This window comes from Gasterosteus aculeatus, chromosome 3 (assembly GCF_964276395.1).
Source record: "Gasterosteus aculeatus chromosome 3, fGasAcu3.hap1.1, whole genome shotgun sequence".
NCBI lineage: Eukaryota > Metazoa > Chordata > Actinopteri > Perciformes > Gasterosteidae > Gasterosteus > Gasterosteus aculeatus.
In genome coordinates this window covers 13,086,111-13,098,964 of record NC_135690.1, presented here as the reverse complement: position 1 = coordinate 13,098,964, position 12,854 = coordinate 13,086,111, and positions in this window count along the sequence as shown.

Below are 12,854 nucleotides of genomic sequence, written 5' to 3'. Positions count from 1 at the left end.
CTCCCCCCTCTCTCCTACACCCCCCCCCCCCCTCCCAGCAAGCGCCTCGCTCCAGCCTCCGAGCAGGCCTCGGAGGGGTGACCGTCATGGCGCCGTGTTGGGCCCTGGGTCCCTGCAGCATGGCAGCTTTAATTCCACGCTTTGTTAATGCGAGCGCCGGTCCCTCCATGTGCCCCCCCCCCCCCCCCCCCCACGCACACCCAACCGGGGTCAGGTCCGCCCCGGCCGCCCCCGCGTTTGGCTCAAGGGTTCTGTCCGAGAGGGAGCGTTTTTTTTTCTTTTCTCCCCCATAACAACTGTCACCTGTTTGTTGGAAATCTCCCCTTGGCAACCTCCGTCCCCCCGCTTACCGCTATCTCATTGTCCACCCTCGGTCACTGTCCGTTTCACTCTGGACCGCCCCCTCTCTCATCCCCTCTCACACACGTCGATTATCTATCTGTCTTCTGTTGCGGTCGCTCTCTCTCCGGTGAGCAGCTCTTTCTCTCAGCTCAGCCCACTCTCTGCACATTTACTGTATCTTCCTCGTGTTCTCTCACCTTCGATTGCCGCTTTTCATCTCTTTCTGTCCCATTATATTCCCCTTTAATTCCGACACACTCTATTTTCACTCGGCTCTGCTCGCTGCCTCAATTTGGATGAACACGTCTCATTGCATCTCTCCCCCTCTCGTTTCCTCTGTCTCCCTCCTTAAGCCTCCATCCACACACTGTACCATCTGTATTTCCTCAGCACAGAGAGGCTGAGAAATCATCATTCTGTCAACCTGCTCCTTCTGCGTGATTTCGGCAGCCACTTTGAGGCGTCTCTGGGAAAATGCCACGGTAAGCACAAAGTTGGTGAACAATGGTTTTCAGAGTCAGCTTGAATAGGCCTCTGAAAGGGTAAAACAAAGGCCTCCAGACTGATATTCCATTCTGTCTGAAAAATACTATCTCTCTACTTTAACTACGCTGTTCTCCCACAAAGTTTTTTCTTCTCTTTTTGCCTACTGTTCAGCACTATCGTCTCATATACTGTCGTCACTGGGACTCGTCACTGGTTATATCGCCAATTGGGAAGCCGATACTATTCTACAGAGTGGCTGATTGAGTCCCGTCCGCTCTCTCTACCAACCGGGAAAAGTTCTAACTGTTGGTCAACGCACCCCTGAGTCTGATTCAGACGTACGCAGCCCCCCTTTAGTGTCGGCGGGATACATATCGAGCTTTCAACTGACTCCGCCCACGTCACCAGACCAAACAACTGACGACATCACCCACGTTATTCTGAATGAAGACATGGACGGGTTTACTGTAGAGTTTGTTGAAAGCCTTGCAGGTCTCATACGAGGATCGGTATAAAGGTCAAAAGGCCACTGGCCAAACGTTGTATTTGACGTGTTGGGAGTGAGCCTGTGTGGAGACGTGAGAAGTTAGTCAGTTAAGTTTTACCTCAACTGAACTCTGCCTCCTAACGTAGGTGGTTTTGCATAACCGGACTTTGTGCGAAGAGGGAAGTTTGTTTTGGAAAGATACTATAATGTGTGAAGTAGAAACTGCGAGGCCGTCCCTGTCCCACCGAAACTAACTCTAGGGGGAAAGTTACAGCATCATAATGTTTTATGTTTTATGTACACGGTTTGGTAACCCAGCAACGTACAGGGGCTTTAGACAATATCAGGAAGTGACAGAGTGACAAAACGCCAACCGTTGCTGCTGAAAGCAGTTTTGATGAAGCGTTACATTTGTGCAAATATATAATTACTGAGATTATAAAATTGGACGGCAGTTCAATTCCAACTTCACAAAACTGATCACGCAAGAGCATCGACAAGCGAGCGCCGCCAACAGACTGCTAAAGCAAAACATCACATATCTATGAATTAAATTCGGATTTGCTCAAAATTGTACAGTAGACGGTTTGGATGGAAATCAATAAGTGCTCTTAATTAATACATTTTCTTGGGTTTGTTCTTCTTCTGTGTGTGTGTGGATATTAAAAGGGGCCGTCCAACCAGATATCCATACAAAACAAACGACCAGGGAGGGGTGTGTGTGTGGGGGGGAACAGAATATCTTTGCGAGTGAAGTCATGACGTCTCCTGTGGGAGGGCATCGATCGGTGAAACACTGAGGAGAAAGGGAGCACCTATCAGGTTCTACCCCCACTCCCCTCCAACACACACACACACACACACACACACACACACACACACACACACCAAACTTTACCCATAAAAGCAGTTGATTCTCACACTCTTATTGGAATTCCAGTCGTCTACTCCTACTCAACACCGCACTCACTCGCCTATACACACCACCACATGTAGCTAGAAGCCAACATGCCCCAGTGTTACCAAATCAGAGCATCTACTCTGCCTAAAAGCTAGGTTTTAACACACACAAACACGCCTACGACCACTGGAAACGCTCCCACAAAACAATAGCTCACCGATTTGACTGTTTTGGCAGCACCGCGTCGTGATTGTCTGTCGCCGAACTTGACTTGCCGCACTGCTTAATCGTGACATATGACATGACACTTGCTCGTAGGAACGCGAGTTGTAGCTATTGTTCAAGTTTTCTCCAAGCTGCTTGTTGCTCGGTAACCGGCGTTTATCCACCCCCTCTACTATTTCTGATTTTCACGCCTTAAGTTGCTGCATCCAACCATCGCTACAAGGCTCCACATTTCATATACTGTCTTTTGTAGTTACTCTGCAGATACAGTTTCATTCTTTGGGCTGTGGTGCTGGTACACATCAATTCTTTCATTATAATTGTCCATGCATGTGTGCGTCTGCATGTCCGAGTTTAATGAAACAGAGCAGGCAGTATTTTTATCTACCTCTGGACCGCTGTGGAAAATATTATTTGTTTTGTGGAACGCTGCAAGGATCCACACTGAGTGTATCAGCTCTACTATTTATGTGGATGCACCAAAAGATGGTCTGGCAGGTAAGATATATACGGCAGCATGAAGTACGGCCTCGTCCACAGTGAGAAGGTACTGAATGCTATTTTGTGATGAGATGGGGAGTGGGCCAAGGTGACCCTTCAGTAATATATGGGCCGCAGCTGCCACGGCCTCCCAGGAAGATATTTGTCATCAAGTCCCCCAAGTGTAAGGTTACCGACAAATCAGGTCATCAGTTTACTGTTTTTGTCAGGAATGACACAGAAACAGAAATCATCTTTTTACTACAGCTCAGCGTTGCGGAAACATACAAACACACTAAAAAAATACTATAATACACACCCTGCTTTGGATGTACTGTAAGGTGTAACTGTCTACTGCGTATGGGTTCCTTGACCCCTGGCCTTCAACATTACACGGCCAACCTTAACCTTTACCTTAACCCCTAATGCTATTTCTAACTACTGTGTAGTAGGGTACGGAATGCTTTACAGGCAATTATAGTGGCACAGATCTAAAGTGCAATACATTTGAACATGTGCGAGTCACAGTTTTCTTGGTTAAATTTTCTGTATACGATGAAGAGACATCGGGCAAAAAGGGTCAAATCAATATCGGTGTTAATTATAATTGTAGGAGCTTCAGTCTAACGTTGACTTTCAAGCCGCCAAAACTTTATATTAAAAAAAAAGTGAGAGAATTGTTAAAAGCCCTCTTCTATTGATCATCCCATAACGAGTTTATCTCCCCAGATAGCCTGGAGTGGTCGGGATAATCACACATCCAGAAAGAGCTGTGCTTTCATAACCAGGGATATGTAAAACGTTTATTGAATAATGAATACGTCCATCAGTGAGCATGTCTGCCCCGGCGCCACCTTGTTGCTATAAAAGTGAGGCTGGCACTCCAAAGAGCATGAACCCTCCTGAACGTCACCGGCAGGGCACGTGGGCGGGAGCGGGGGTGACAAATGTGTATGTGAGGGGAGGCAGGAAGCTACACGTCAGGATACAGATGCTCGCATCTCCCGCACATCGCCTCGAGTGATGCATTTCAACCCACTGCTCTAATTGTGTTTGCCTTGAAAAATATCTATCTTGGTTGCATCAGAGAGCAGAGCAGGGGTTAATGCAGGGGTTGGGGTACTTCCACACTGAGTGCTGTATGGAGCTACTCAGGGTTGTGCAACTATTATGTAACATAGCTGGTGGATATAGGTATCCCATGTCCAGCCTGGAGTTAATTACTGCATAACACTGCTATTGTGCTTACATACCAGAATGGAGGGCAGAGTAGTTTGAAGCTTAGATTATTTATAATTCTGGGGTATCAATAAACATTTTAATCTCTAGAAAAAGTTTAAAACTTTGACTATTTGTTAGATGTTTTTTAGTATCTTCAAATGAGAAGTTTGAGTATGTGCATTAATGGAGCCAGAAGAAAGATTACCTTAATTTAGCAAACAAAAACTAACTAAACATTTAATGAATTAATGATTATAAATGTTACTAGGTATATTCTTTAATATTTTCATATTTATGCATGTTTGCAGCTTTTATACCAAGGCATACAGATTTGTTGGTGCTTTTAATGCTGTCATAAAGCACAAATTAAGAAAAAGTGAATCTGACGGTGTATTAGGACCAAGAAACAAAAATCTTGAATTGCTGGACTACGAGTTGTAAATTTAGAAGAAGCTTTAATATTTTTTGATATTTTAAAGGTAGAGTTGTCGCTGAGATTCAAAATATGATCAATTTTTTTAAAAGTGGGGTGCAAAACCATGTAAACACACTTCTAAATACTCCTGGTGTTGTCATCTACATGGCATCAAAAAATGGCACATAAGCAATCAGAGCTCTTTTCGACCCAATGTGGGACCTACTGTATCACTTTTTTCCCCCAAAGAGTTATCAGATAAATTACACACCGACGCTTGTCTGGGATGTTTGGCAGCACAGACGTAGCTCACAAACACTGCTGGTGTATTTTGGAGATAATTAATTAGGTTCCAATGTCCACTCTGGTCTTGTGAAGTGTTTTTAAAAATGCACTTCTTAAATCTAAAATTAACCACAGCCAAACCTTGATCTTTGCCTCTCCACCAAAAACAAACACAGCGGCCGTACGCAGCGGGCGGCCTAGTGAGTGATGAAGACGGAAAGCCCAGGGCGGCATTTGTCTCTCCAGGGATGTAAGCTGCGCCGGCCTAAGTAAGGAAATAAGCCCTTTTGAAAGCCACAGCCAACCAGCGGCCAGCTAGGTGACGGAACTAAATAAAGACGAAAGCTTTGAAGAGGCTTTGTAATGGGCAGCTGACCATTCTAACCGACAGACGTTGCGGCGTGCCATGTTATCACAGCAGGTCACGAGCTGTGGGGCCATATGTGTCTTTGTGCATGTCTGTGAGTCACTTAAGGTCGAGCCCTGGGGAACAGCAGGTCCATCGTTTGTTGCGGTTTATGGACGCACGCCTTTTGAAGGAAAATAAAAACAACATTGTATTCATTAATCGCCATTAATCTAGATTAATGGATTGTGGAAATGTGCGATTAATTAGTAAACATTTTTTAATCTATTGACAGCCCTAATATATATATAAATCTATATATATATATATATATATATATATATGCATCAAAACTAAGCCTTTCTACTCTTCTATCGATCTCTAGAAAGAAGAAAGAATAAAACTAAAATGGCTTTCATGCTTCTCTAAAAACTTCTATATTAAAGAAAAACAAATAAAGGGGATGCATCAACCAACCACCTGATCCCCACACTGTTGATTGGCCGGCACAGGTGGAACCCAATCCGTGGGATTCACCTGATAGAAGGGGGAGAGGAACACAAAAACACACTCGCCCTTCCTAGTTGTTTTTTAAAATGAAACGTGAAAACCAGGTCGGAGTGGGAAGTTAGCGCCTTGACCTTTAATTACATATCTATCTGAAGCGACTCTAAAGCAGTCACTGAATAAATCCCTGTTAAGCAAAAATGTGCTAAAAATGATGCAGCTTTATTGCTGCAGAAACCTGAACTCTTTGAATGACATTACAGTCAAGTGTTTCTCAACATGGTGATTAAAAGCAATACCTGGAGGTCACAGCGGCGACAAACCCAACAGGCCAAAGATGACGAGAAGTAGTATCACCCAGAAAGTGGGACACAGCGCTGGAGTCATGGGATGTGTCTGAGAAGCTTGAGGAGATCCCATTAAACGCGGCTTTGTGACACCTGCTCCTCTCGCGCTCTGAACAGGAAATGAACGGCTCTGCTGACCTCAGATCGCGTCGTCGTCCCTCGGCCGAAAAGCAGTTTCACGAACGTTCCGGAAGAGCACAGGAGAGCTATTTCATAAAACGACCTGGTCTGCACTATTGTAATCCTACATCAGAGCCCGTCCCCGCTTGTCCACGATGCAATTGAAAAAGATAATGGGGTAGTGCAAAGCCCTTTTGAAATGGTTCTTTATGGAACGGGGCTGACGTGAGTGCTACACTGAGAGAGAGAAAACCCCCTTTGAAATATACAATATTGTCCAAAGAGCAATAATAGGAGGAATCTTTTACAGCCTTTAGTGTGACCTTTATTGTAATCATTTTACTGTATGTTTTTAAAGAGGTCCTCTTTATTGAGCCCTTGCGGTTCTATCATGACTAACTACCCTAAGTGAACGAGCTTAGCAGATCTTTCCACGGTGTACATTGGAAGTGTACATAAAGTGCTTGCATAAAAGAACAACAGCTTTTCAGGGCTCAGAATTAGCATAACAACCTGCTGCCAGTAGAAGCATTCTTCTACTTGATATTTTCAATTTCCTTTAGCCATATCTTGCTATCTTATAGCTAAGCGCTTTGGGGCGTTGGCTTTGCACACCATAACAACAAGCTGTGTTTTCTGCAGAAACACAGAAAAGGAAAAGGAAAATGTTCTTTTAGGGAGCATTAAACAAGATATTGAGAGATGCACATGCAAATGGAGTCAGTATGTGAGGGGCCTACCGCGGGGTCAAGGGTGGGATGAACCCACTCGGAACAAATAGAATGATTGGCCCAACGCCATCAATGTCTGCCGTAATTGAGCCAACGACATATTGATCTTTGGGTTAATGAAGACAAAGCACACATGAGATAGGGTGTTTAAATCCCCAATGGTTAATTCGTCCCAATCCTAGCGTGAGTCTTAATATATTCACGGTGCACAGGATGAGTGAGTTTTGTAAAAGATCGAGACAACTGGCTGAAACACACACACACATGATTATCCTTTCTGCTCTACGCTGGATTTAAACTAGGATTCAGGAATTCAGTTGGTTAATTTTTGGTTTTATTCTCATGGTTTTTTATTCAGTCATAATAACACTGTACTCATGAATGCAGTAATTGATGAGATCTGGGAACGCGGTGACAGATGGTCCATGTAAGGAAAGCCAGTAAGAGGGGCTATAAAAAGAAAGGAAAGAAACAGTCTAAAGCCTTTATCTTTTCTAACCACTATTTGTTGAGTGAGTGCAACTGAATTGTTGGTAATCAACCAATTACAGGGGAAGCTTTGCTTTATTCTGTATTTATTTATGGTCAACAAACAACCAAACCCAACAGTGAATTGGTCTATTCCACAATAATATTCATTCAAAGCCCATTGGTTCATATTAAAAGCAGTATATATATATTTTTTTTAATGGTCACAATTATACTGCATAGTTTTAATTTAGAGAAACTTGCAAAAACCTCAATTAACGCATTCATTTGTGAACAATTCTTACAGTGGATTGGTACACATCACTGGGGACTTCTCATAGGGTATATTGTCAGTAATAAAAATATACAATATTTTATCCTTTAAAGATAATTGTTATTACCAATTGTAATAGTGGCCAAAACAGCAAAAAATAAGCCCAAGAAATTGCTTTTATGGTTTACCCTTCAGTGGGAAACATTTGTCTGAGCTGTGCAGGGAAAGACTGAGTGCCTCAATTTACAGCAGCGCTTGCCTACGCGTTAGCGCGCGGCTCCTGTCGCCGGCTGAGAGCTGGCCGGCGAAGAAAGTGTCAGAGAGAGCGGCCGTCCGTGGAAGCTCCCGCCAGCAGGGGCGATGAGACAGAGATGAATCACGACGATGTCCATTCCTGCAGCTTTCAGCCAGGACCGGGGCCCACGACTCATTCCCCACCTCGTGTGACTGCGGCGGGGGCACGACCTTCAAAGATCACAAATGGTGCGAGTGTCATCAGTCATTAACCAAAGCAATATGTCCCGAGTCACCTCTCTGTGGCCAAGTCCACAGCAGTTCACAAACAGAGGCCTGATACCCGCTGCCGAGATCCCTCGTTGTGCATCTATCATCCAAACGGTGTAGAGGCTGTAAAATGGAGTGTAAACTATGACCTTCAGCCATAAGGCAATATGGACCAGCAAAGGACTCAGCTGTATAACGTTCATCTGTGTGATATTCTTTTCTCTTCTTTTATGCATCATATAAAACTTACTCCAGCCACGAGTCTCTTGCTTCTTTAGCCTCTGCAGTAATTCTCAGATACATGCATTTGAATTTGCCACCTGATACAACATGACCTTAGATACCAAGTCCTCGGTATACGTCTCATTAATAATGTATTGTAGATATTCGCAATCAATTCATCACGCTGCAGAGCAAAAGTCCAGCGGATGCAAGCCGGTGCATACAGCACAAGCATTAGAATAAATAGTGGGGATTTTAGACCCACTGTGTTTAGTTTTAAGGGATTGCTGTCTTCCCCTTTTGTACTTTTTTTAATGAACCGTTTTGGGAAAAGGATGAAAGATAAAAGATCACTGGGTTGAGGATAGAAAAGTGTTATGCAATTCCATCGTCAATATTTGTGTCTGTGAAAAATGTTAACATGGAAAGTGAAACTGTTTCTTTGTTTCTTCTGTATTATGAGGAAAAGGGATTTCACAACAGAGAGCAGCTGAACTGTACACACACACACACACACACACAGACATCACTTGATTGATTCTCCTCTTCCCACCTCGTGAAGGCAAAAACACGTATGTTGAGAGCTATGTCTAATCAGGGGAACGTTCACCGAGGGTTTGGATTAAGACGAGAAGGAGTGAGTTCAACCTGTTGGATGCGCTTCGCCGAGCTAAGCTGTGGGAAGACTCAGTGAGCCTCAGATAAACAGCCTACAGACACTGCGCAACAATACTGATTAAAACAGTAGCAGATGGAAGGAGGTGTTCGTATCGGAACAGGCACTCTCAAACCTGCTGCCTGCTTCTGCGATGGAGTCAGGAAATACAGATACCTCATCGACATTCCGTACCTGTGCAATAGAAACCGAGCCACTGCTGTTGGCTTTCGATACGCCGTCATTATTACCGAGTCGGAGTGTTTAAACAACCCTGTATGCATAATTTTGTGCACATTCAGGCTGAGCATGATAACTGAAAATGCACAGCATATTGTGTCTAAAAGAATTGTGTCCCAGAATGAGCTAATTCGGCGAGAATCTTAATGTGCGTTGAGATTGAATGTAAGCAAGAGTTTGCCTCGCTTTGGTCACATGAATTGGATTAAAATGCAGTCTGTATTTATATTTGCCACAAACAGCCAATTGAATCTGTTTGTTTCGATGTTTCCTACTTTAAATGCCACGTTTACAAATTTCAGACTGCACTCTGTATTATAATCAGGTAACTGCATGTTGTTCTATTTAGTCTTGAGGAAATGAAATGTTTAAAACATTAAATACTGGTACATTTGAGGAGTTTATTTTGCCAAAGAAAAAGATATCTGCTAAATGCTACACTATTTCCACCAGGTTTGCTGGATACCAGGCTGATAAGAGCTACAGAAAAAACCTAAACAATGTGATAAAGGAAAGGGTATGAATTCACCCTTCAATAAGCCAAACCCTTTTAGTTGTTAGCCGCTGCTATTCTGTCAAGCTGTCGGAGGTAGCGCGGAGCCCACACTGTCACTATCTGGACTGGATCTTATTATTGGAAAAGCACAAAAAGAGAGCAGACAGAATTGTCCACAATATGGGTATAAAAAATGTATCCAGGATGTGAAAATGATTCAGCAATGAAAGCAGGTAAAAAAACTAACGACTAACAAATTGCAGCACTTAAATTGTACTTATACTTATCAATAGCAAGTTGTAAATCTGCTTATTTAATGAAATTGCTCTTTCTTGTTTCTTGTTCTCTTGAGTTTGTATCCTTATGGTTGAAATTCACTTACTGTAAGTTGCTTTGGATAAAAGCCTCAGCTAAATGATGTAATGATGCGTCAGCTGTGATGATGTCATGTAATAATAAAAATAGACAGATAGTAGCCAGAAATGTATCAATGGTTTATTGAATTGTTTTTTCTTAATTAGCACAGGTATACAGTAGCATACAAGTCCTGATCATAGCTCCTTTCAACTACTCCGTTTAGGGAACAGAAGCACTATGATTGGCCAGTCTGTAAGAGAGGCGGGACTTAGCCAAGTCTCATTTACAGTTTTGAATGACACCAACTCTATAATTAATACCTGCTGCAGTGACTCACTTGTAAGGGAATTACTTCATTTCCCAGCAGGCTCAGATAATTCCAGCGAAGTGAAAGATTTATCTGTGTTTCATAACCTCGATCAACTTCTTTCTGATCAGCGGGAACCTTCTGAGCTTTTGGAGCAACGTGAACAAAGTAATTTCCTGACCGAACGGGATAGAATTTTTTTTTTTTCCCCTCGGGGGCAGCTGTATTTTCACAAAGTGACAATGTGCTGAGCCTTTGTGGGAGACCGACCATAGGAGGAGAGAATAAATAAAAGAACAGGCATGAGAAGAGACAGACAGAGACAACGCAGGAAAAGGGGGACGGAGAGAGACAAAGACACCAAAAGAAACCGTTGCGTGCACGTGTCTGACGACGACAGCGGGAACTCGTACACAGTTTAAAAGCAACTCGGTTGTCAAAAGTCACACTGTTGCACTGACGAGAGATCAGTCGGGTCACCAGCTGGTTCCTTTCTGGCAGAGCTGCGTTTCATTTGACAGGCCAGCAGTGACAATGGCACGACAGGTCTGTTTCCATGGGAACACATTTGTCACTTTTGAGGGCGGCCAAAGTGTTGGAGCGGAATCACCGATGAGGATTGCAGAACTTGAGGGGAAAAGCGATCACACTAATGATGATTCAAAGCCTGCAGAACGCAAAAAAAAACCCAAAAACGTTTCCCTGTTTTATCCTCTGCTTCCCCCCCCGAAACTAAAAATCTGGCAGCAGCACGGGTACTTTCTTGGGACGGCTTTCTGCAGACATAATATTCCAAATGATTTGATGCGGATGCTGCAAGCGAAATAGAGCAGACAGGAGAGGCGCTGCCAATGCTGTCGAGAGATGTGAGGACACTGCGGTGGTAGTTTGGCTATGAATTAGAGAGGAGGACCAGTGAGTAGAAACGTGGTCAGATGTTCAATCTGTGCAAAGTTATAAACAAACCCACGACCCGGTTCATGAATTAAACCAGTTAATAAAATGCATTTAGTGTATACCAGGATACAGCTATGATTCTGAAATGTAATCAATAAAGAAATATAATAAATAAAGAGAGTAAAAGAGAATAGTGTAATAACTGCTGTAATTTTGAAATAAAATGATACCTATGGACGGCTATGATTGTATTCAATGTAATGTAATCAACCACAATTCATGCATGTAATACTTGATCACTTATTTTGGCCGAGTGACATCTGCGTGGACACTGCCATTCACATCTTTACTGACCTGCGTAAATACCCGTAGGCACCCATTGTTCTACATCCGTTGGGCGATGCAAGAGACAGTCACCATGTGTCAGTCATTGCAGAAACCAGCAGATCCTCAGCTAAGATGTTTATTTTTGCAGCTTTCCTTTTACTAAATACTTTTGATTTGAACCTTTCAATCCAAGATGTTTTTTCCATTTTTGACCATAACAAATCCCAGCCATGAACTGGGGAGTGTTCTCCAGCTGCAGAAGAAGCAAATGCTCATGTGCTGTGGCCAAACCCTGTGTCCCATCTCGATATTAGATGGAGCATGTGTTGACTGGTGTAAAAGTGAATCCCTGCACAGATCCAAGATTGTTTATTTGGTGGTAATAGAAAAGGAGTGAAGAGTCCAGCAGTGTGAGATGCACAGAAATGCTGGTGAAAAATTGATTTCATACAGAGCATTTTGCAACACAACAACTTACCTTAAAGAGCTCAAGCCACTAGCTGCTTGTCCAAGTCATTTTAGGTAAAACTTTTCAGTCAAAAACCTTATTCTCTGATACATTGTCAGTCCCGGAGAGGGCTTTTTCTAAAGAAACCCAACAAAATGATGCAGTCACCTATTATCACGCCAGCTTTTTGCCGTCAAAGTAACACTACAGTGCTGTTGGTAAAAAAAACGTTAGCACATTAGCGCTGACAAAAACACTGTTTGATGTGTTTAAACAATTTAGATACAAAGTGTGCTTCTCATAGAGCTGCATGCACATCACGAGCAACGCGTGGAGGAACCTAAAGTCTGACAGCTGTTATCGTCAAAGACATTTCCTTCCTGTTTTTAGGTTGTTTACCACATAATGCATTAGGTAGTGACTTCTAAAAAAGAAATCTGGAAACAAAGAGAAGTGTACATCCATACACAGCAAGACAGACAGAGACAGAGAGAGGGACAAATTGCAAAAACCGTAAATCATCATGACCAGCTTTGCAATACCGGAGTCCTTCAAGGCGATTTTGCATAAGTGCATGTCAGTCAGTTGGCGGTCCTTACATCATCATTTTGATGGCACACCAACCTGCTTAGTGCAATCAGGTGGGATGACTCCACTGGCATTGTCCTTTTGTATTGCATCACCCCTTAAAGGCCCGTCACTGCTTGGACAGTACGCACATTCATTATAATGTGTAGTCGGGTGTAATTTATTCTAACGCTCCATA